Source organism: Pelophylax lessonae (assembly GCF_965119305.1).
Source record: "Pelophylax lessonae genome assembly, chromosome: 1".
NCBI classification, from domain to species: domain Eukaryota; kingdom Metazoa; phylum Chordata; class Amphibia; order Anura; family Ranidae; genus Pelophylax; species Pelophylax lessonae.
The window spans coordinates 647,647,839-647,674,549 of NC_138768.1; the positions used below are offsets into that span (position 1 = coordinate 647,647,839).

General features: G+C 39.6%; 1 protein-coding gene across 1 annotated transcript in view; it reads right to left on the bottom strand.

Moving 5' to 3' along the window:
* The window catches only part of SLC7A11 (solute carrier family 7 member 11), a 446,067-nt gene that overhangs the window by 184,826 nt on the left and 234,530 nt on the right, over positions 1-26,711 (bottom strand). The gene's annotated exons all lie outside the window — the stretch shown is intronic.

Below are 26,711 nucleotides of genomic sequence, written 5' to 3' on the forward strand. Positions count from 1 at the left end.
CTTGTTATGGTATTTGTGCTTGTAGTAAGTTGCCTTTTCTCCCATTCAGGTAAAAACTGTATACTTGTAATCTGATAATCGATTCACGGGTAAAGCGGTATTAAACCGAAAACATAAACTTAATACTGTATATTGTAGTCTACACTCATTAGATGTGGTGGCTGCATCAGTTTTCCTTTCTTCTGCTTTTTTCTCTGTTTTCCCCTGGTGATCTGGCCAGTAACACACCTTCTGTATTAGAGGGACACAACTCTGGAGGAATGAGCAGAGGAGGAAAAGCAGACAGCAGCATTGTCACTCTAAGGGATGGCAGTGCACAATGCACCAGCAGATAAAGAACCACTAACTAATAGACTAACAAACAATAAAGCACTCCAGCTCACACTTTATAATCAGTTACAGAAAACATTTTCTTTCCTTTTGAGTTTTGCATTAATAAATAAAAGCTGATCATTGTAATCATCCTTGCTAGTGTTAAGTGCTTTGTCTCATCCAGTGGCAGAGCTACCAGGGTCACAACTTGCGACTGGGCCCTGGTGTTTGCCATTGTCGGGGGGGGGGGGGCAGGTTTGCTGGCCGCACTTAGCTGAGAGGCTCTCTCTCATACAGCCCAGAGCCTGCACTGACAGTTCCCCCTCCCTCCTCCCTTGCATGGATGGGGGAGGAGAGAGCCGATCTGCTCCTTCTGATGAGCATTGATAGGCCCCACTGATGGACACTGATAGGCAGCACTGAAGAGCACTGATAGGGGGCACTGATAGACAGTACTGATGGGCACTGATGAGCACTGATAGGTGGCATGGATGGGCACTGAAAGGAGGCTTTGATGAGTGATGATAGGTGGCACTTATAGGTAGCACTGATAGGTGGCACTAGCACTAACAGGCACTGATAAGCAGCATTGTTGAGCACTGATAGACAGCACCGATAGGCGGAACTGATAAGCACTAATAGAAGGCAGTGATGGGCACTGAAACGCTGCATTGATGAGCACAGATAGGCGGCACTAATTGGCATGGATAGGCAGCATTGCTGATCACTGATAGACAGCACTTATAGGCAGCACTGATGGGTACTGATAGACTGCACTGATAGGCACTGATGGGGCTTCACTGAAAATCAGTGCCCTGATTATCAATGTAAACAATGTACTGACAGTCTTGTCGGTTAATGGCTCTCCTTTCCTCACACAGACACAGCAATGGAGGAAAGGACTGACAATAACTGGCAAGTCTGTTTACATGTGATCAGCTGATCACATGGTAAATGGCGGCTGTGACCGGCCCTTTACCAGGATCTGTGATCAGATGAAGGACACAGCAGTCACAGAGCACGCTGGATGCGCGCCACAGGGGGCATGTGGGAGGCAGGATTCTGGGAGGATGTCCATGGATGCCCTCCCAGAACTGGAAGCCCGGGGCTCGGATGGAGGGTGGGGTCAGGAGGACCCTTTATGGTTTCTTGTACCGGGGCCTGAAGGGTTCTAGTTAAGCCTCTGCTCTCATCCATGTAAACTGATACATTCACCTAGAAAGTTTGCGCTGTGAAAAACAACAGACTTGCTGGCTAAATTACCAGATGAAAAAAAGAAGAAAGAAAGCCTAAAAAAGGAAACAATTGCAATTATCACATCTAAGAATTGGTAAGCTGCTTTGTGCCTCAAGTGCATAGGACCAATGGTGTAACTTTTTTCTGTGTTCTTTTAAAGTAACCTAATACTATGTTTGGTACAAAACACATGCTTAAAGTGATTGTGGTCATATAAGTGCACTTGCAACAACACAGTTTTGTACTTTTGTATTTGCATAAACAGTTACAGTGGAGATCAAAAGTTTGGGCACACCAGGTAAAAATTTGTATTAATGTGCATAAAGAAGCCAAAGAAAGATGGAAAAATCTCCAAAAGGCATCAAATTACAGATTAGACATTCTTATATGTCAACAAAAGTTAGATTTTATTTTCATCATTGACACTTTCAATATTACAGAAAACAAAAAAAATGGTGTCTGCAAAAGTTTGGGCACCCTGCAGAATTTAAAGCATGCACTGCCCTCTTTGCAAGGCTGAGACCTGCCAGTGTCATGGATTGTTCTCAATAATCGTCTGGGAAGACCAGGTGATGTCAATCTCAAAGGTTTTAAATGCCCAAACTCATCTGACCTTGCCCCAACAATCAGCACCATGGGATCTTCTAAGCAGTTGTCTAGAAAACTGAAACTGAAAATAGTTGACGCTCACAAAGCTGGAGAAGGATATAAGAAGATAGCAAAGCATTTTCAGATGTCAATATCCTCTGTTCAGAATGTAATTAAGAAATGGCAGTCATCAGGAACAGTGGAAGTTAAAGCAAGATCTGGAAGACCAAGAAAAATATCAGACAGAACAGCTCGCAGGAGAAAAACAATTCAAAAGCCACGTTTGACTGCACGATCCCTCCAGAAAGATCTGGCAGACACTGGAGTTGTGGTACACTATTCCACTATAAAGAGATACTTGTACAAATATGGTCTTCATGGAAGAGTCATCAGAAGAAAACCTCTTCTAAGTCCTCACCACAAAAATCAGCGTTTGAACTTTGCAAATTAACATATAGACAAGCTTGATGCATTTTGGAAACAAGTTCTGTGGACCGATGAGGTTAAAATTGAACTTTTTGGACGGAATGAGCAAAGGTACGTTTGGAGAAGAAGGGGCACAGAATTTAATGAAAAAAACCTCTGTCCAACTGTTAAGCATGGGGGTGGATCAATCATGCTTTGGGGTTGTATTGCAGCCAGTGGCACAGGGAACATCTCACGAGTAGAAGGAAAAATGGATTCAATAAAATTTCAGCAAATTTTGGATGGTAACTTGATGCCATCTGTGAAAAAGCTGAAGTTAAAGAGAGGATGGCTTCTACAAATGGATAATGATCCTAAACACACCCCAAAGCCACGGGGGATTACATCAAGAGGCGTAAACTGAAGGTTTTGCCATGGCCTTCACAATCTCCTGACCTCAACATAATTGAAAATCTATGGATAGACCTTAAAAGAGCAGTGTGTGACAGACAGCCCAGAAATCTCAAAGAACTGGAAGACTTTTGTAAGGAAGAATGGACAAAGATACCTCAAACAAGAATTGAAAGGCTCTTGGCTGGCTACAAAAAGCATTTACAAGCTGTGATACTTTCCAAAGGGGGCAGTACAAGATACTAACTCTGCAGGGTGCCCAAACTTTTGCAGATGCTGTTTTTTCGTTTTCTGTTATTTTGAAAGTGTAAATGATGTAAATAAAATCTACCTTTTGTTGACATATTATAGGAATGTCTAATCTGTAATTTGATGCCTTTTGGAGATTTTTCCACCTTTCTTTGGCTTCTTTATGCACATTAATACAATTTTTTACCTGGGGTGCCCAAACTTTCGATCCCCACTGTACATTTCCAGGACAAGCTTTCTGAGGAAACCCTATTCTTCTAAGGTCCAGGTAGTACAGTACTGATCAGTACTGCTTGGACCTTAGATGAAGGGAGTTGACCACCAAAAGCTTGTCCTGAAAATGTAACAAACCTATTACTGACAGTATTAAACTGTATTGTACAGAACACACAAATCTTTTCAACTATTGCTATATCTACCATCCCATATGGAAACCATCTTGGTATGGATTGCAGTGATGCATGTGTCTCATTTTAGTCCCACTCTCAGTAATGCTACCCTCTGCTTCACTAGTCCATAACTAACTCAGGCAATAAAGGAAGCACTCTGTGAACAGGCAGTATGTGGATAAAATGTACCTTAGTTACTAACATGTTCAATTAAATGTTAAAATAGTAACTAAATTGAATCTGTGTTCACTATAAGTACTGAAGTATCTTTTAAAAAGTAGAGTTTTTAAAAGGGCATGATTGGATGTTTAAGGTGAAAACTGCTTACTGTGTTTATTGAGCTCACTGAACATTCACTTTGTCAAGTGAACAGCCTTTACGGGTTTGGTGAATCAATCCAAAACGTACTTGCATTGTCAAGTAGCAGTAAAGGGCTACAACTGTGTACTAGCACTACAAAACAGAAGGCAGAGACTACGGGATTGATTTACAAAAGGAAAATGCTTTCACTTAGAACAGTGAACCTTTACTGTAATTAATAAATAAGGTGACAAAGCTATGTTCATGTCAATCAACCAATCATGTACTATCAAAAATCCTCTTTTTTACTTTTCCCTTGCATGTAGCTCGACATTTTAAATTGGCGAGGGTTTAAATTATTTAATAACATTACTAATTACTAACATTACTAATTACCAACTACACATTTTCTTTTTTCAAACAACACACACTATTTACATTAAGCTAATCTTAAAAAAAAAAGAAGTATAGCATTATATGTTTCCATTCTGTGTACTTTACTTTTTTTCATTATATAAGAAAATACAGTTTAATAAATACTGTATATACAGAGGCACTGTATATTGGAATATGTATTTCAAAAGTCTAAATAAACTATTTAAAATTAACCAGCAAATGTCATTCACAGTGGGGCTTTCTTTTTACTTGGCAAGCAATCTGTATGAGTTTTATACAAAAAATGTTAATAAATAAATAAAACATGTAAGGTATTTTTACACATATAAGAAATGTGTATTTTATCCCAACAGATTCTCAAATGAATGAATTATTGAATTTTCTGAATACCTGATTTATGAGCTGGATAACACTGCCTTAAGCCTAAATCATTTCTAATAAAACAAGGCAAACTTCCTTAAGTTCATTTTTAGCATAATATTACATTGGAAAATGCCTGTACCCAGTGCAGACATAGCTGATTGCTTCTGCCATCTGTGTTACTGTAAAGAAATATCTAGCACTGCATGCATACTTCAGGTGATCTACATATAAAACACTAGCCTAAAGTTAAATCTGTTTGAATGATGAATATATAAGACTGCTTTTTAAAGAAACCACACTTTAAATGCTAAATCTTGACCAAACTCCACTTTCTGCCAATAGTTACATATCAGGTCCCTGTTCCAGTGTTCAAATTCCAGTGTCGAAAAATCACTCTTATTGGCATTTAAAGTTAAATTCAGCTCCCCTCCTTATCACCCCCACCCACCTTAAACACTCCCTGAACTGTTTTTAGAAGAAATAAAAAAGAGTTTCTATACTGTATTCCTTTTTACTATGTGTCATCAGTCTGTTACACTGATATCACATGTTCTTTTCACCCTCTTCTTTCTTCAGTCATGGGCAGATTCTAAATCCTGTAGAGTGTGACACAATAACTCATGAGGGCATTCTGCTGTGACCTAGGTTGAGGCCCTGAGTTCACAAGAAGTGGGTTGAAAGATACCAAGTAGCAATTATTATTATTATTATACAGGATTTATATAGCGCCAACAGTTTGCGCAGCGCTTTACAATGTGAGGGAAGACAATACGGTTACAATACAGTTCAAAACAGGAGGAACTAGAGGGCCCTGCTCGTTAGAGCTTACAATCTAGAAGAATGATCTAAGGTTCAGGTAAAACCCAGTTCAGACCAAAACTGCTGGAAACTGTTACATGATTGGAGGCTACTGAGCTAATTAGCTATGGCCAAGGAATTCCCCATCCTTCAGCCACACATAACAAAGAAGCGGTGATGCTGGTGACATCATAGACCTAATATGGTCACATGGCTATATTTGGTGAAGGTCATAGACCTAATATGGCCATGTGGCTATATTAGGTCAATAATGTTATCAACATCAGCACTCCTTTGTTATGTGCAGGTGTAGGATGAGGAATATCATAGTTGCAGCTAATTGGGTCAGCAGCCATTGGCCAAACCCTAATTCAGCTTGAACCCTAGCTCATCTCTAATGCTAGGGAACATTTAACCCAGAAAAGGAACAGTGCTACTTTTCTGTATCGGTAGGTTTGTCAGGAAAAGGTGAGGAGCTTCTTTTTTTTATTTGTAATATCTGATCTTATTTAAGAGAGGATCAAATTATTCATGAATAGTTTAAAGATATCTGTTCTAAGGACAATCACTCACAACCACATCCTTAAGTAATTTCATCATAGAAAAAAGGGAAGAACCCAGAGGGTCTAACATGTTGGGGAACTCTACCCCAAATAGGGGAGTTAGCCCACATTATTCTTCTCAAATTTAGGACTTTCAAGGCTGTGAGCTTGTCATAAACTGGCAAAACACACAATATTTAAAAAAAAAAAAACATCTTTCATTCAAATCATCAAAAAAGATAAAAAAATTGTATATAAAAAAAGTTGTACAACCCTAATTAAGCCACATATGCCTAGATACATTCAGTGTAGATACAGTACTGATCGGTCCCTATGAGTTTCACTGAGCGTTCTGCTCGTTCAATAGCTTCTTCAGGGACCACATCTTGTACTTAGACAATAATTAGAGGATCCATCGCCGAGCATGCCAGGCACTCAGAGTAACCCTCCGTGGCTAGACATCACCCACATATAGTGTAGGCACCCCCAAGAGACCATCGCAGAGAGGGTAGCCTATTGACGGGCACTGGACCGCACCAATATCTCTCAGAGGCAGGCCGCAACAGCAATGAGATAAGGGACCGAGCGGAAGTCCACTCTTCCACAAACGCCCGTCCACAGTCTAAGCAATCAAGCTAGAGAGAATGGTCCTAATCTCCTGTCCTGTAATAGCAGGGAGCTATTTTATGATTCAGGGATCAAATTATTATTTTTTCCTCCCCCAAAGTAGATTTGAACAATAGGAATACTGCTCACTGGAGGTAAACATGTTTTTGCAATATATTGGGGGCTGGCCCCATGCTCCCTCAGAACAGGTGAATTACATTCAGTACTTGCAAACCTGGGTTCCCTCCTATCCTCGAAAAGGCTAATTAGTTTTCTTCACTGTCCCTGCAGAATTACCTTTACCCAACAGCATCAGGCACCTTCATTTTATAACAATCAGGGAACAGAACCTCCTTTAGCCTACCAAAATCTCTTAGAGTAAACAATCCATCCCAGTAACTTCCACTTTCTTTCATTGATCACTTTGGATTTAGGGGGTGTACACCACAAGCATACAGTATGTGTGTGCATAGTGATGCTTCTATTTGTTTTAAACCTTTTTTTAAATTAATTTAAAATTTGATAAAAAAAAATCATATAAAACATAACTACACGGGTTTTAAATCATACTAATTTCCCTAAAAATAGTTATTCACAACTTGCAATGCAATTCATAATTACAGGCTGCAGTGGCATGACAAACCTACACAAATTTACCTAACACACCATTATGGACAAGCACCTTTACAACAGGTGGGGTAAAAGAATATGAACTATTTCCACAGGGTATATAGACATCCAATAGTTTAAATAACACAGGAACTGATGGCCCACCATGCAGGTTCCTGATAATTATTAGACCCAGAGAGAGGAACCCACCAGACCGAAGAATCCATTGAAAGAGCAAAACACACTTGAAAATTTACAAAAAAAAAAGATAAAGAACAAACAGAAAAGAATAGAAAAATAAAGGAAAGAATGAAGCTGAGTTTGAGTCCAATCAGATTCCCGCAGTCCTCCACATAAAAATGTATCAATAGGTTAGGGCATCCATACAAAGTCATCAGAGAACCCCCAAGTAGTTAGTAATCCATGGGTCCCACATCTGTATGAATTTACTGACCTTGTCATGTAATATAGAGGTCAATTTCTCATTGAAAAAGTACCAAGACAGAAGGTTTAACCTTGGCAACTGTGGGAGCACCAGATTTCCACACTCTCACCAAAGTTCGCTTGGCTGCAGTAAAAATAAAGGTCACAAATTTAAATTGTTTATAAGTGCAGGCAGAAAGCTTTAGATTAAGTAAGTCTTCATAGGTATTTTTAGGCAAGCTCTCATCCAAGCCTGCATAAATCAGTTGGTAAACTCTTGTCCAAAACCGTTTTATTCTTGGGAATTTCCACCAAACATAAATTAAAGTTCCTGCTAAGACACGGCCTCTAAAACAATGGTCATAAGCACCCTGTACAAATGTGGATATCCTGGAAGGCACCAAATACCAACACAGAGAAGTTTATTATTATATATGAAGTGATTTATAATCCTATAGGTCTGTGATAATTATAGATTGTTCCACAACTGACCAATGAATACTCTCACTGATATCTGAAGTGATCTATAATCCTATAGGTCTGTGATGATTATAGAATGTTCCACAACTGACCAATGAATACTCTGACTGATATCTGAAGTAATCTATAATCCTATAGGTCTGTGATGATTATAGAATGTCCCACAACTGACCGATGAACAATACTCTGACTGGTATCTGATGTAAAGAAAGAAATCTTTCCCTACCTCACACATGCACCTGGCCCTCCCTACACTGCTAGCAATGTCTCTACACTGTCTGACAAACTCCAAAAAAAACTACTCTCTCCCTTCCTCAATTGCGTGCCTGTGCCTGTCTCATTGCCCGCACAATGACACTACACGCTGCGGCTGCGCTAGCAGCCTTTATGTAGTGTGGGGCATGTACTTGGCCCTGAGCCATGATTGGCTAAAGGCAGCCTGCCTTTAGTCCAATCATGGCAGAGATCATTTGATTGGCCAAAGCATGAGGTCAGGGTGCATGCTTTGGCCAATTACATAATGCGCTGCAGACGCGGCTCGTGTGCAGCACATTATGGGAAACTCAAATTTCCTGCGAAGAAGCACATTTGTTCGTCATTTGACGAATGATCGAATGAGCGATGTTCTAGTCGAATTTACCTTCGACTAGAACTCAAAGCTTATCCCTATTCAGAGACATACCTGAAAAAGTTAAGAACTCAGAGCTGGTCCCATTTATTCAGCAGCTCTTTTTTTAAGTTCATACCATCTCTATCTCTCTATGACATGCTAATTGACCGAGCACACAGGATTTTTAAACCCAAACACCTGCCTGCCAAGAGATGTGCTAGCACGCATACATTTTTTTTCCACATAAAGGATCAATTTATGAAGCTTGCCAGGGCCGCACATACCCTCCCTGATCCTTATTCCAAAATGGTTCTTTTTGTTGACATCTCCGCCACTACTGCACAGATGCGGAAGGAATTTTCTCCAATAACTACAGCACTCAGAGACCGCAGCATAGTCTATCAATGGGGGTACCCCACAAAGCTCCTGGTAACTTGCCAAAATCAAATTGTGCCCATGCACACACCAAAGGAAGGATACAAGCTCCTTCATAACTCGAGCATTCCTGTTGCACCCACTCAATAACAATGTTCTGGGGGCCAAACCTCTCCCTGAATTCAGAATTCCTGGTCCACAGCTGGAAAGACCTAATCTTTAATGGCAATGCTCACTAAGGCATTCTCATGACTTTCCTCTAGCTACTACTTCTCCTAAATGGTAGCCATCCCTCATCTCCCCACTCCCCAAGTTACAAGTGTACCATGCACACCTTACTGTTTTTTGTTATTTTACTTGTATTGCAATGTTCTGTTAATCAGCTTTATAGTTATTATGCTGTTCTTTATCATGTCAACTGTTTCTCTCACATCACCCCTATGAGATCTTTGGATGGGGGATTAGTGTGTATTCTCTACTTCAGCCTCCTGCAGCATCCCCATACCAATACACGTCCTTTGAAATAGTTACACATAATGTTAAGGGACTTAGCAGCCCATATACATGCAGACTTATGTGGAAAGACACTATTTCTCAAAAAGCTAATATACCTTGTGTGTAAGAGACACACTTTGCCAATGAAAAAAAACCCTATTTGCCGACAAAAATCATTACCCTATTGCTTCTTCGCCTCTGCGAAAGTAAAAAAAAGAGGAGTAATAATTGCTGTATGTGGCTTCATCCCATTCCAGTTGTGCTCAGTGGACTCTGACCCAGATGGGCATTTTTTAAATCTCTTGGCCATTTTCAACAATCACCCTTTAGTACTAGTCAACATTTATGCCCCCAATGAGCGTCACAAGCGATTTTTCCATTCCTTGACCAAAAAACTCAGCGCTTTATCCAAAAACCAAATAATCCTTTTTGGGGACTTTAACACAGTGCTAGACCATTCCCTAGATTCATCTAATGTTTGTAGAAGACGTTCCACCGCCCTAACTCCCTATGTACAACTTGAAGACCTCTATAACCCATGGAGATGTCTTTACACCTCAGAGAGGGATTATACCTTCTACTCCTCCACCCAAAAGTCTTATTATAGAATTGGTCTCTTCCTGGTCAAAAAACACCTACTTCAATGCATAAGGGCCACACAGATCGGTCTTCTTATGTGGTCCGATCATGCTACAATTTCACTGGAACTCTACACCTCCCCATCTAAACGGCCGCAAACAACTTGGAGACTAAATGCCTCCCTTCTTTTCCACCCACACTAGTAGTGTGTTGGGTTCTTTGTTTCCAATGTTTACCTATTTTTGCTTCCAAGACAGTGGGATTGCCAGCAGTATATGTCCCTGTTATTATATGTACACATGACAATGGACAATTCCTGGTTACACTCAGTCGATACCACATAATGAATTCATAAAGCTAAACTGAGATGACAATGGGCAATATTCACTAGAGGAAAGATAAAATGCAGTGCCATTGCTGTAGGTTATTATATATCATTGCTCTTTTGTTTTGCTGTATAAAATAATCCCTGGAGTTTTTTTCTTAGCCAGTAACTAACAGGGATAATAGTTTTAGTTAAAAACATATGCACACTTCTAATTTCTTGCAGAAACACACTGACAAGCAAACATTACCACCAAGAGAAATAATATTGGTATTGCAGATTTTGTTGAAACATACCTACTACAACTAAGTGCATAAGAAGAACTATAGGGGAAACTATTGTGGATCTACCTCTGACAATAAATCTGTCTAGCTGTCTTTTGATTCAAAAGTTTCTAAGTAGCCAAGCTATAACAAGCGTGTAGTTTAAGAAAGTCAGATCACCATGTCTGCAAACTTGTTTTGACTCAAAAATACTGAATCCACTGGATCAGCATGACAGCCAAGTTACACTTATTTTTAGAATTTCATGACAGCAATGGTGACCTCCATATTTGCTTAGTACAATTTTAGGTATAATTAAAGGTATATAAAAAAATATATTATTATGTTGGAATAACATGAAATAATTCTTTTTTTTTTTTTTTTTAATGCAATGTTTTTTTTTTTTAATTGCAAGGTACCATGTAACACTGTGGTAAGAAAAGCATATTTATGAAAGTTTATATAGGTAATGACAAACTCGGCCTAGGATTTAATGTTATTAAAATCTTTGACATTTAATTTCTAAAGAGAGAATTTTAACAATGTCAAGGATCATAAAGGAACAATTTGCTGATGTATGCTACCAATGATATAACTGCAATAATAGAAAATGCACCATTCACTTATGAATTGAGCTACTTGTATCTACAGCAGCACCATGGAAACCAGAATGTCATTAAGCAACAAAAGCAATAATAACAGAAAGTCATACGTGAGCAGAGCGTTTTTGTGCAATTACATATTTCAGCACATATGGAAACTTCTCAGATCAATTAAAGAATCATATAAATTTGTTTCTCTGGATAACATTCATGAAGGATGTATGTATGGAAGCTGTGTGCAGGTATCTGTTTCCCAGTGTGTTTTCTTATAGTACTCCATATTAAACCTTGAGAATAATGAAGCAGTTTTTCCATACTAGAACCCATAATAATGCTCGAAGCATAAATGTAATTAACTGTTTTAGAAGTATTTAGGGTTAAGAAAACAAATCCACAAAGTTCTAATCTGACCTGGAATCAGCTACTCTGAAGAAGAATTATCAAAATTTGGGGAAAAATAATGTTCCCCTCTTTCCTTTACAAGATACCAATCCAGCACACTAAGCATATGAGTTGGTAACGTATAGTTCTACCACAAGTCAGTGAATCCGACCCTGCTTATACTGTTCCAATCTCAGTCAGCTCAGGGGCAGCTGCACAGTGCCAACGATTACCATAAATGTTGATTCTTCCAAAAATAGATTCAAACATTTTTGGAATTCTGCCAGATTGCACCTGGAATATCCTTATTTCCCACCTTTTAATCCTTGAGTTTTGATTTTCTTTTTAGGAAAAGTAATTTTGAGAGAGAGAATGTAAAGGCAGTAGACCCAATTTTTGGGAAGCGGGGGGTTGCATTTCTTTCCCTATCCATATTTAAGAATCCATGTGGTGCTGAAAGACATGCATGATAGTGTCAGAATTGCTGCAGATATGTTTCTTATCCTCAATACATGGGTATCCTAGACTGTATCTCTATTTTGCTAGACTGATATCTTGTTGGTGGACTGCACATTTTTTTTCTTCATATTTAAATAGCAAAAAAAGTGTGGAGCAAATCCTTTGAAATATATTGATTTATTTATTACAGGCACTTTAATAGCACAGACAATTTTTGCAATGCTTTACATATATATTATATATTTGCATCAGTCCCTGCCCTCAAGGAACTTATTTCATTGGCAAGCCTGTAAATCCAAGCTTACAATTCATTTCCCTGGTAGAATTATCTAAGGATCACTGGAATTAAAGTCTTTCTCTAATGCCCCGTACACACGTACCGATTGTCGGCCGTAAATATTCGGCCGACCACCGATCGGCCGATTGTAGGCTTGTTAGTATGATGCTTCCGACAGCCGACAGCGCACTTTCGGCCGAAAAGAATCTGTCGTGCAGGCATTAAAATTTTTGGTGGCCAACACCAGAACGGCCGATTGTTCGCCAGTCAGTACAGAATTCGGCCGACAATCAGCAGATTTGCAAGACTGGGCATGCTCAGAGAAGAAAAAACACAGGGAAAGTTAACTATCACATGACATCACTTCTGCAGTCGGCGGACAAAATTCTTGTGCAGTCTTTTGCACTTTTCAGCGGACAGGACAGCCCTGGACAAAAGACGGCTGATCGGTCGGCCGACGATCGGTACGTGTGTACGGGGCATTAGGCCTTCATTTTTGATAGAATGGCGAAGGATTCGGCACTATGTCCATTCTATTTTTACTAGTGACCATTGTCTTAATGAAATAAAGTAGGAGGAAATCCAAATGTGTGTATTTATCAACAAGAGGAAAGGGGGAATATTGAAAGACACCTGGACAACTGCCATAAAGAGAAATCCCCCCTTACCTTGGGAAATTTCTTCTGACTTCCCGTTGCATCTCTAGGACAGAAAATAAATTCAAACTTTCTCAATTGCATACAGAGAAGAAAAAAAAAAAACCCGGCAGAGGTTTTAACCCTCACCTACTCTATGCTCCATTTCAATCCACTTTTGTATCCTGAATTATTTTTCAGTGAACCAGACCTTCTTCCATCCACGCCTGGGACAAGCACAGCCCCCCCCCCCCCCCCCACACTCATAGCCGAGTCAGTCCTTATTACACTGATGACATGAGGCATTGACATATGGAAACATTGCCTTCTTATGGCATACATACCCTTGCTTAGACTTTTTCAAGTTCTTTCCTTTTGTAAGTTCAGTTGATCAGATAAGTTATACATAAAAATAATTTTTAGTCTTCTGCTTTTCTTTACTCTTGACATAAGAAATGCCATATTTTTTCTACTATATCTTTTTAGTGCATTGGATTCTAAATATACTTTTTATACAGCATCAATTAAAAAAATACCCTCTTGCTAAATGTGGAATTTGTTTTGTATGTAATACAGTTAGTTCACTGTTGTGCTTAAAGATGTTCTTCATTAAACCAGCACACAATAAGGTTAGTGAAATTGTTTCGTACTTTGACCCATAACTTGCTGTACAGCCTGCTGTGACCATTAATGTTGCTACTGATCATGCTGTCCTTATTGTTATAACTTCTAATATGAATAAACAAATAAATACATCTTTAAATAACCATTTTGGCCTCCCTAATTTTACCATTGCAGATGGCCTTTAACATCTGCAGGAATCATAGAGTGCAATGCAATCACTGTCCCCAGATTACTAGCACCATCTTGATAAGGTCACCTTGTTCCTTCTGTAATTGAATAAACATGTGGCCTTGCTCCTACTAAAAGCAGGCGTGTGATTATCTCATGACTGAGGAGGAAAAGGTGTTCCAGTGACTGCACAGGTCAGGATTCTCTCAGCAGAACTCTCTATGAATTTTGAGTATGGTGTTTTGTGTTGGCATTGAAAGTGGCTTACGCTGCCAAACAAAGGATATAAGAAATAAAGCACCATTGTTCTGACTCAGAGTGCATTTGCATTAAACCAATCAACTTCCATTTCAAATGTATGTTACATAGCATATTCTGGAATGTAACAGCTGAAAAAGCAATAAGCATTAATCTTATTTTTCCGGTAGAAATGCATGCTGGACTGCAATATTGACTATTGTTACCTTCATCGAGTCCACATGCTGAATTATAATGTGTTGTCCATGCATGCAGTTAGGTTCATCATTACACATACAGCAGAGCAGTCACCATGCAAATTTATTATGCAGTAACTGCCATCTAAACGGAAATTAGTTACAGTATTTGTGAATTTAGAATACATGGCATTTTGTTTTTCTAATACATTTAGCATCCACTACAACATGAATCAGTACATATCCTTGTGGTCCCTAGTACAAACATCGAAATAACTGGCAGATTAAACGTATCACAAGCCATTACTATTTAATCATTGTACAGTGTGGTAAAGATTCTGCTGCACACTCCAACATGTACAGCATGCTATTACTTCTGTTAGCCAGAATATATTCTTTTGTGTGACTCTCTGGTTTAATTACAAATTATTAGAGGGACCTTAGTTCCCATAACATTATGACTCCTTCAAAGCTCTGGAAAAGTAGGGGTAGACTCAGGCCAGGTAGAGATTGGCTTAGCAGTTGGTTATCTTCAGAGAAGAGATGCAATTTCATTCTCATGGCTAAGAATAACATATACTCTATGTTCTGGTAAAGGAGGGTCTTAGTCCTGCAAACATCAGTACCAGACCAGACTATATCACAACTGCAATGTCTTTCTCTTCCTTTAGTTCTTGTCCCTAATTTGGTCATTTTTGTGTCATTTTCGGTTTATAAAATCCATTTCTTAGTAATGTAATGTACTAGACCATAATCATTTTCATCTGCCAAATGTAAGGTAAAAAGAAGAATTGAAAATTATATGTTTCTCCATGAGCATTTCAACCAATCCAATATTGTGTTGTATTTTCACTTGCCTTAAAGCTACAGGTCCAGCATTTTTCTTTTTTTTTCTTTTGTCTGTGTGTGTTTTTTTTTAATGCATATTCAATTTATCACTGCCCCCACAAAATACCATGTACCAGTATCTCACAAAAGTGAGTACACCCCTCACATTTTGTAATTTTTTAAATTATATCTTTTCATGTGACAACACCGAAGAAATGACACTTTGTTACAATGAGTGTACAAATCGTATAATAGTGTACATTTGCTGTTCCCTCAAAATAACTCAACACACAGCCATTAATGTCTAAACTGCTGGCAACAAAAGTCAGTACACCCCTAATTAAAAATGTTCAAATTGGGCTCAATTAGCCATTTTCCCTCCCAGTGTCATGTGACTCGTTAGGGCTACAAGGTCTCAGGTGTGAATGGGGAGCAGGTGAGTTAAATTTGGTGTTATCACTCTCACTCTCTCATACTGGTCACTGTAAATTCAACATGGCACCTCCTGGCAAAGAACTCACTGAGGATCTGAAAAAAAGAATTGTTGCTCTACGTAAAGATGGCCTAGGCTATAAGAATATTGCCAAGACCCTGAAAGTGAGCTGCAGCACAGTGGCCAAGACCATACAGTGGTTTAACAGGACAGGTTCCACTCAGAAATGGCCTCATTATGGTCGACCAAAGAAATTGAGTGCACATGCTCAGCTTCATATCAAGAGGTTGTCTTTGGAAAATAGATGTATGAGTGCTGCCAGCATTGTTGCAGAGGTTGAAGGGGTGTGTGGGGGGGAGTCAGCCTTTCAGTGCTCAGACTATACACCGCACACTGCATCAAATTGGTCTGCATGGCTGTCAACCCAGAAGGAAGCCTCTTCTAAAGAGGATGCAAAAGAAAGCCCGCAAACAGTTTGCTGAGGACAAGCAGACTAAGGATATGGATTACTGGAACCATGTCCTGTGGTCTGATAAGACCAAGATAAACTTATTTGGTTCAGATAGTGTCAAGAGTGTGTGACAGCAACCAGGTGAGGAGAACAAAGACAAGTGTGTCTTGCCTACAGTCAAGCATGGTGGTGGGAGTGTCATGGTCTGGGGTTGCATGAGTGCTGCTGGCACTGGGGAGCTATGGTTCATTGAGGGAACCATGAATTCCAACATGCACTGTGACATACTAAAGCAGAGCATGATTCCCTCCCTTCAGAGACTGGGCCGCAGGGCACTATTCCAACAGGAAAACGACCCCAAACACACCTCAAAGACGACCACTGCCTTGCTAAAGAAGCTGAGGGTAAAGGTGATGGATTGGCTAAGCATGTCTCCAGACCTAAACCCTATTGAGCATTTGCGGGGCATCCTTAAATGGAAGATGGAGGAGTGCAAGGTCTCAAACATCCACCAGCTCCGTGATGTTGTTATGGAGGAGTGGAAGAGGACTCCAGTGACAGCCTGTGAAGCTCTGGTGAACTCCATGCCTAAGAGGGTTAAGGCAGTGCTGTAAAATAATGGTTATGAGTTATTATGAGGGAACAGCAAATTTTACACTGTTATACAAGCTGTACACTCACTACTTTGCATTGTAGCAAAGTGTCATTTCTTCAGTGTTGTCACATGAAAAGATATAATAAAATATGTACAAAAATGTGAGGGGTGTACTCACTTTTGTGAGATACTGTATATTGGGCAGTTGTTTCTATAGCAAGACAGTTGTCTGAATTCAGGTACTCAGTAGTCGTAATACAAGCCTCAATTATCAGTGGAACCATGGGAAAACGTCCAAAGGGGCTTAAAATTATGGAGCCCCTCTTAAACCTAGCTTGTGATAGGTAAAAGCCCTTTCAGAGCTACTAATGGCACTTTTTCACTGCAAGTACCGGCTCGGCTTCATTCGGCCCTGCTTGGCTCGGTTTGGTTTTCCACTGCATGGTACCACATGGTACGGTGTTGGAACGGTTCGGTACGGTTTGGTACGGTTTGCTTTTCCACTAAAGTAGTAAGTGGCTGGGATAACAACGATTCTCTGACCAATCAGTGGCTAGTAGTGACAAACAGTCAAGGCTGCATGCAAAGGATTGTGGGATATGGTACCGGTACGGCCCTCTTGGAACCAAAACCGAGGTGGTACTGTTTAAGCGAGCCGTACCGTTCGGTACCATGCAGTGGAAAAGTGCAAAAGCGAGCTGAACCATTCGGTTCCATGCAGTGGAAAAGCGCCTTAATAGAGGCAGGTAATTTTACAGATTCTGGGTTAAATATGGACGATTCCCTAACCTCTCCCAAATATGACATACAAAATAGTTTATTTCTCTTTACACCCTGACGAGATTCTCTTTCCCTTCTCTGCCATAACAACCAAAGAAGAAAAAGCATTATCTCTGGTTTATATCAGTACCTGACTAATGATGATCCCACCCATAAATTAGACTATAGGCTAAAATGGTAAAGTAAAGGAAATTTGACCCTTACAGCTACTGAATGAGATATTTATATGGATAAACTGTGTAAGTGTACCAGATCCCTTGATATTAAAAAAAAATGCTTTAAAGTGATTTTCCAGATAGTAGTTAACTCCTACCAACTCCATAGTATCTCCAAATTGTTTTCAAGGTTGCCTCACACAAGATTAATGAGTTTGGCATCTAAGTTAGTGGGTAACCCACTTACATTATCTTTGGCTAATTGCCTGCTGTTTGCTACAATACGTGAAGCCTCTCGCTCCTCTGAAAGGTTGGTATATCTGCTTGCGTTGCCACCCATTGGGATATTGCCTTACACTGGAAACCATCAGATGTTCCAGTTGTGTTTATTAGAAACAGACTAGATTCTATATGCTTATGGAGAGCATTTATGATACTTTGCATCATACTATGCATCTTTTTCATAAACTGTGGGATATGAGCACAATTGGGCACGTTGCACATCGCACCCTGGTGTATGGCTCCATGTGGGAGCATAAGGTATATTTGGATGTCCTTTTCTGCACCATTATCGGTTTCAATATGGAAACCTCCACTCCTCTGGGGGTGTGGTTCTACACCCGGCCTCTCCGTGGGTCTCCTTTACCTCAGCTCCCGGGACAGATGTTCCTAGCAGCCCTGTGTTTGTAGTACCGCATGTTTTTATCTGTAACCGATATATATGGTCTGCATCCGCTCCTGAGGAAGTGGAACCCATCCACGAAATGACTCGAGCTTATTGGATGCAGCCATGCTTTTAACATATAATCTAATTTTTCAACTGACCATTTTGTTTTTTTGACCATACAATACTATTGGCTTACACCAACAATTACAAAAATGTGCTCAGTATGATCTAGGTATATATATATATATATATATATATATATATGAACTGCTTTTATATTACTTCTGTATGTATATATATGGAATAAACAACATCTTTGTATGTACAATTACAACATGTCATGCCACATCAGCAATCGTGTTAATACAATTCTTCAAGCTGTGGGTCCTATGCCTCATTTAAAGTCCCAAACCCCCTCCCTTTTTATTTTTAGATTTAGGGAAGGAGGCGCATGTTCTCATGCACCTCATTTAAAGTCCCAACAACCCCTTTCATGCATATGTATTTTTTAGAAACAGATTAGATTCTATCATGCTTATGGAGAACATTTATGATACTTTACATCATAATATGCCTCTTTTTCATAAACAGTGGGGTATTTGGTATGAATGTAGACAGTTATTTTCATAATTTAATCTTTGATTATTGATGATTATTGATGATTTTCACTTTTTCAATTTTTGGCCTTTGTGTTTGAGAATTTTCCACCTGTTTACTTTCACCCTGTTTAGAACCAACTTATGAACCAATCATTTTTTCTATGAGATGTACACTTTCTACCAATGACTTTTCTGTTATACAAAGATTTTTTTATGCAATCTTGAGCTTTGGGTATCTTTGATTCCACTTTTTGTATACTGCTTTTTTTCAACGAACATTGGAAACACAAAATTGATTATTTCAACCACAGCTCCTCCTTCCTTTTACAGTATTTCAGCCTTTCACAAGGCCCTGATCTTTAAGAATGTTACTGCGTCTTCCATTCTTTTTAATCTATCTCTTCTCCCATATTCTTTGCATGCTGTTTATAAGGTTCTTACTTGTGTAGAAGAAATCTGATTAGCTGCATGAAAACATTAACAACCATACAGTGTATGGCCAGCTTTGCATTCCTCATTCCAATATATTTCGTTCCATAAAAAAAAAAACCTTTCATATACTGCTTACTTCCACTTTTATTTTACTTTATCCTATTAGCAAAAGCTAATATTGTCATTTTTTTTTTTACGTTTAATGCTGCTGATATGTTCACTTCTAATTCTGTTAATTCTTTTTTTCCTCCTCTCTTTTTGCAAGTCTAATTACTGGTATTTGTGTTCTGCACTATTTAGTTGTCCTATTTATAATCTTTTTACTTTTATCTATGCATAGCCTAAGTTTTTGACTAAAAGGGAAATTATAGCCAAAGCTTTTTTTGGCTGTGCTTCTCCTATGGATCACAGGAGTTCAATTAATTCTGCACTCCTGAGACCGGTTTTCAGCCAACAATGGGCTGAAGCCCACTGTCAGTTGATGTCACAGAGCCGGTGCAGGCTCTGGAAGATCCCAAGCATCTGAAGCCCACTGTCAGTTGATGTCACAGAGCTGGTGTAGTCTCTGGAAAGATCCCAAGCATCTGAAGCCCACTGTCAGTTGATGTCACAGAGCCGGTGCAGGCTCTGGAAAGATCCCAAGCATCTGAAGCCCACTGTCAGTTGATGTCACAGAGCCGGTGCAGGCTCTGGAAAGATCCCAAGCATCTGAAGCCCACTGTCAGTTGATGTCACAGAGCCGGTGCAGGCTCTGGAAAGACCCCAAGCATCTGAAGCCCACTGTCAGTTGATGTCACAGAGCCGGTGCAGGCTCTGGAAAGATCCCAAGCATCTGAAGCCCACTGTCAGTTGATGTCACAGAGCCGGTGCAGGCTCTGGAAAGATCCCAAGCATCTGAAGCCCACTGTCAGTTGATGTCACAGAGCTGGTGCAGGCCCTGGAAAGATCCCAAGCATATGGTTGGGATCCACCCAGAAGCCTGGACCAGCACCTGACTCAGCCTCTAAGTATTATTGTTAAATAATACTTTTTTCGTTTAAGGTATGCTCACTACACACATACTGCAAAAAAGCTTGTGACCAAAAAAATTAACTATAGGAAAAGCACATTAATAGTGCCTTGACTGCTCCAGGAATGCATGTTAAGCTACAAGTAACAATGTGTAAATATTCACAAGATTAGGAGTGCAACCACATTGTAAATTTATTATTTTTAGGACCGAAGTCATTCCTTACTTATGAATGTGTACGATTTAGGTAACCTCATTCAAATTACTTATATGTGGTTTAGGACCTCTGTAGTCACACATCAAAATGTGCTATACAGTGGATGTACAAACATATTTATGTGTATCCCTCTCAAGATATGTATAATCCAGATGTAATCATTCCTTTAATGATGGTTTGGTCATTCAAAACTGGGTAAAAATGTTGCTTAGGCAAATAGTTATGTTTGGTAGTTTTAATCTCAATCCTATATTAATGTTAATATAACATTTTATTTCAAGCTTCCTACCTTGAAGCAGAAATGTTTTTGAGCTGAAAATGTCATGGCCACATTAAAATATCAGATTTATTTTCTGTGTATATATGTACTGTAAGTAAAGACAAATGTGCTGCTTTCTGAAGAAAACATTAAAAGTATTCAGTACAGGGCAACGCTAAATAGCTTATTCATAGCAGGTAATTTAATTTATACTGTCCTGGTACATTGTTTATCATAATCACTAGCTACGTGCTTGGTGGAATAAACTTGTTCTTGTGATAATTTGTAGCATTACGTCCCTAACTCTTCACTATCATGGAATTCTACTAGAACACAATTTTCCAATATGCAGGAGTGAATTAGCCTCATTGCAGTAATTTATGAAGCCATCCAGTAATCCGGTATAATTCACCTTGCATGATGACAGCTCAGAGTTAGAAATTAACTCTTTCAAGGTTAGAAGAAGCACTTTGATTATGTGAACAATTTACATTTATAATGTTTATAAGCTTGCATATTTAGATGTTTGCTCACAGGATCCAGTTTGCTCTTTTTGCCAAGTGAATTGAGCAGTAAAATGCTATTGGAGTATGAAGGCTGTGTGATTGCGTCTATCTGTTGAAAAGGAAACATTTTTAAAGTTTTAGAAATATTTTCTTTTGGGACTATATTAATAATATATTTATCTATCAATTGTACTTTGTTACATTGTAATTTACTTTGAGCATACTTTAAGGATAGTTAGACTTATTATACTCACAAAGTTGACAAAAGTGACAAAGTTGATGAACAAAATGCATTGAGAGGGGCCAGGATCATGGGACATCATCAGCCAAACATCACTAAATCACATTTCCAAGCAGAGGTGTAACTAGAATCTTCGGGGCCCGGTGCAACAAACCATGAAGGGTCCCCTGACCCCTGGCCGGGGACTGTAATAAAGGGTCCAACAGCAGAACACTTTCACATATTCTGCCCACCATGTTGGTGGAACATCAGGACCCAGTAGCAAGTTCAACCTTTGAGACCCTGGTAGTTCCGCCATTAGTGTTTTTTTTTTTATTCTTTTTTACCATTTCATGTTATTTATTTATTTTTTTACAATTTTATTTTTTATTCTTTTTTTATCATTTTATTAGGGGCTGGGGGGCTTTGTTGAAATATCATGGGTCTAAACAAACCCCTGATGTTTAATCTTTGAGACAGAGAAAGGAGATTGAGAACACAGCCCTCAATCTCCATCTCTGCAGCCTCAGTTGCACAAAAATACTGGACAGGACTAGCTCTGCTTCATTCACAAACTGAAGCATAGGGAGCACAGTTTACTAGGGAGCACAGTTTACTATGTTTCAGGTATGAATGGACAAAATCAGTAATCAGAACAGAAGTTTAAATAAGGAAGGGGCCAGTATATTACATATTTAACAGTCCCTTCCCAGTTCTCCATCCTGACAGCATCAGGCAGAAGGGGAGAGGAGAAGGGGGGAACCCCGGCAGCGCTGTGGGAGGAGGGGGGGGGCTGGGAGAGAAAACAGGGAGGCAGGAGAGTACCCAGGGGCTCAGAGACAGCAGGATCTAGATAGGAGGGACAATGGGGAAGGCTTATAGAATAACCAATCCCTTCCATTTTCCTCCTGCAGCCGCTGAATGCCTGCAGAAGGGAGGGGAGGAGAGACAAGCTTTCAGTGGCTGCAAGAGGAACATGAAGGAGATTGGTTCTACCCCTCCTATCCAGGTATACAGGGATGGGGGCACATGGGTAATTGCAACTGAGTCCCCTTCGACCTTTGTAGGTATGGCTTTTTTCCAGGAAGTGCTGGGGCACTCTCTGGAGGTTTGTGTGCTGATTGTTTCTGGGTGCTGGGAGACAGCACTGGGCAATGTGAGTTTATATTCTGTGTGCTTTTAATGTTTTAATAATGTTGATACATGTTGCAGAATAATGCCTGCATCGTTTTCTTCTATGATGATGGACTAAGTTATATGTGTGAGTATTTGCTGAACACCAACTGCTAATTTGGAGGGTACAAGTCTGGGTAGATATTATTTTCTTCAAAAACATGTAGTGGAAAACACTGCTCAGATGCCACTGTATAATAATCTAGCTGGTTCAAATAGCTGCTACCAGGTGCTGGTCTGATGATAGAGCATGTCTAACTCAATAGTAGGGCTTAATCATACAGAAAACACAAAGTGCGCCCAGCAGCGGTCACTGCAGGTAATTGCTTGCTTAGCGGACAGGAAAGGATATGTGCAGTTGCTACTGACCTTTCATCTGCAGCTAGTTACTCCCAGGTGGCAGAAACACTGCCACCTGCAGCTGTCATTTTCATCTGCGCTGGTCACCCACACAAATGTAGCCTCATAGAGATCACTAGTATAATAACACCCTTTGCAAACTGATGATTCCATATTTGTACTCTTTGCAGCCCTTTAAAATTATTTATTCCCCATTTGACATTTCTCTCAACAATATCTATTATAATAGCCTAATTAACAGAAAAAAGGATGAGCAGAACAGAAAAAATAAGATAGCGTGAAGGAAAAAAAAAGAAGGATTTAGATACTTGAATCCAGTATAAAGAATATTTTGTCATCACCGGCTTGAGTAAGCACTTATACAACAGGGGGGGGGGGCGTAAGGATAATGGGACTTTATATGAGGTAGGTTGCTATTACAAATATCCAAATGAAAATAAAGATAAAATAGTTTCAAAATATTCGTTTATCTCTTGCTGCACGGTAAAAGAATAGATCATGCAGCAATAATCAATAAATCGAATAAATAGTAGAATCTCGCATATTCACAGTACAGATACAGACAATTCAGGTATGGACATACAAAAGGTAGTAAAGGAAATGTCTTGCTAGGCATATACACATAATAAATAGATATATAATAGCAGATTTTTTTTATTTTTTCATACATTGAGTAAGCACTTAGCTAAGGAAATGACAGACTACTGTCTGCAGAGGCCCTTCAGGATATAGGCTGGGAACCAGGTCTCAGGAACCCAGCATTTGTTTTTTTTTCTACAGTTACTGGATGTTTGTCATAAAATGTGTCACTTTTAAGTAGAGAGGAAAACCACTTTAAACCTGTCTACTGTAAAACTGGGTAGCATTATAAGAGCTGTAATTGAGAGAATTAGGCGGTGTATAACTGTATTACATTTTAATAAAACCTGATAAGTGACGTCCTTTAACTTTATAAATCTCCCAGAACTATGTGAAGTTACAGAAGACCATTTGCTGTCATACATGCTAAAAGCCACTACAAATGGCTATTTTGAACAGGTCAATATGTTTTTTTTTTTTTTTCTGTTTCTGAAAATGTTTAATGAGGTTTGATTGTTTGATTCTTCTAGCATTATGTGTAAATTATACATGTCAGACCTTCCTACTGTGATGATTTCATTTACAATGAAAGCAGAACTGTTGCTTTCCCTATTGCCTTTCTCAGTTACCAATGCAATCTATTATTCCCTCCCAACAGGTCTGCAAAATTACAAAGTAACTTTCAGAGCCTGGACTAGCCTGTTATTAAAATAGCTTGCCTTATGGTACCCAATTTGCCAAAAACAAAGGCCAAGCCTCACATTGCTGTCATTTTACCATTAATACAGACAATACTTTAGAGACTGCCGCCATTGTGATACGAAAGTCATACACGTATAAAAAAAAACAGGCAGCTGGCACTTCTGAGGAAGAAAAATGATTCTAGGTGGTATAGACTGTCAGAAAGAAGCCTCCAGCAGCTGAAATTACTAAGGTCTAAACTTCATGTAATTTCTTTTTCCCTTCTCTATAGTATGACAGTAAATGAACCTCTAGTATGACTTGAGCTGCCAATATGACACAAAGCAAACCTGGATTACAATGGCTCACCAATGTCTTGTATATTAAAAGATTCCAAGGTATGTTATAGGCAACTGATCTTTTATTTTTTATTTTTTTTGTGTGCTAGAAAGCAAAAAGCCAGTGTAAAGAGGTAGTATTAGTTGTAATAATGTCACCAATAATTTGGTAACATTTGGTTACATTCCAGATGCAGATATTTGCCATGGTTTTAAAGCATTGGAAGAGTTTGCATTTCCTAATAAGACCTACACCAGGAGAATACCTCCATCAGATTTAGAGACTGCTAGTTTGTCATACAAGGAAGGACTTAAGGGCCATAACTGCCTTTCAGTTTCAGGAATGGCATGGTTATTCGTATGGCCTACTGTACATTGCATTTTTTCCACTTATAGAGAAGTATAGGAAATAAAAAAACAAAAAATTTTACACTCCTAGGTGAATGCAGCATTGGTCCAATGCACTGTCCCCTGCCTCTAAGTCTGAGAAATAATGGATCAAAGACCCCTGATTGCTTAGTGCAGTTCAGTGAGCAGAGAAACGGTGACTGTTAGTCACTGGCTCTCTGCTCTGCCCCCTCCGGTACTCACTCAAGGCACTGGGCTGTTTGGGGGGAAGGAGCTGCTGGTTTAGGTATCTGGGTGGATCCAAAAATGAAAGTTAGAATCACTCCAGAGCCTGGACCGGCTCTGTGACATCAGCTGACAGCAAACTTTAGCCTGCTGTCAGCTGAATAACAGGGACGTGCAGTCAGGAAAGGTAGGCAAAGCCTCATCTGCCATGAATATAAAAAAAGTAAAGATCGAGCTTTGAGGGTATACCAAGGGTATACCTATTATACCATATTTTTCTCACACAGTTATTTGCGCAGCAATGTTTCAAACGCAGTTTCATGATGAATAATAAAAAAAAAAAAACACTAAAGTTAGCCCAATTTTTTTGTATAATGTGAAATATGATGTTACGCTGAGTATATAGATAGCTAACATGTCACGCTTTAAAATTGCGTACACTTGTGGAATGGCGCCAAACTTCAGTACTTAAAAATCTCCATAGGTGATGCTGAAGATGATCCCAGCAAGCAGCCGGCGTTAGGTTGGTGAAATCCCCCATCGGGAAAGTCTGCAGCTCCGCAGTCACTCAGCCACCCCAACCCTAGCATCCACCCGTCAGGAGCAGACCAGGAGCTGCCATCAGCCGCCCAACACAGCGGGACCACGGGTTGAGGGTTTGGAAGAGGTCAGATGCATGGAGACAGAGGAGGAAGGTGATCCAGTGAGCCGCAGATGAGAGTGGAGGAAGGGAGGAAGAATACAGCAGGTCCATTGAAGTGGAGAGCATGCGCCAGGAGTGAACGTGTTGTTTGGCAGTGACTGGCTGGAACTGGCTTGAATCGGCTTGAATTGGTGAAGGAGAAGTGCCTTGCTTCTGCTTGGGGAGCTCCAGCAGTTGGCCCGTGCTCGCCAGAAATGGACAGAGCCACAAGGACCCCCACCGAAGGAGAACCTGGAGAATATCAGAATAAAGCCCCATCACAGCCCCAAGAGTAGAAGTCAAGAAAGAAAAAGAAAAAAAAAGGGACATAAAGACATATATGGGAGTACTACAGGACACAGACCCCATGGCTGTATGGTTCCAAAAAAAGACAACATAATCCTGCTAAAGAGGACACATCCCATACGGATCGACATTAAGGAAGCAGTACCATGTCGATAAGGAAATGAGTCTTTGTGTTTCCCTCCCTGCTGAACACCCCTCTTTTCTCCAATCTTACAGTTGATGGTATTTTTTTTTTCCTTGCAATTGTTTGGAACTGTAAATGGTAAAACTATATTAAAATGGCATTAAAGGCAATACCTATGTTTAAACCTGAAAACATGAGAGGAAAACCCATGAAAGGAGATGGGGCCAGCCTCCCTAAAGTAAGCGCTAGTCGAGGCACAATTAAAAAATATATGACATCAGATGGAAGCCAGGACAATACAGCTCCCGTAAAACAACTAGGAACTAGAGGCAAGCAAACAGAGGGAGCTAGTAAAAATGAGCAAAACAGGCTGGGTTTAAATACCTCAAACTTTTCATAAGAGGAACTCC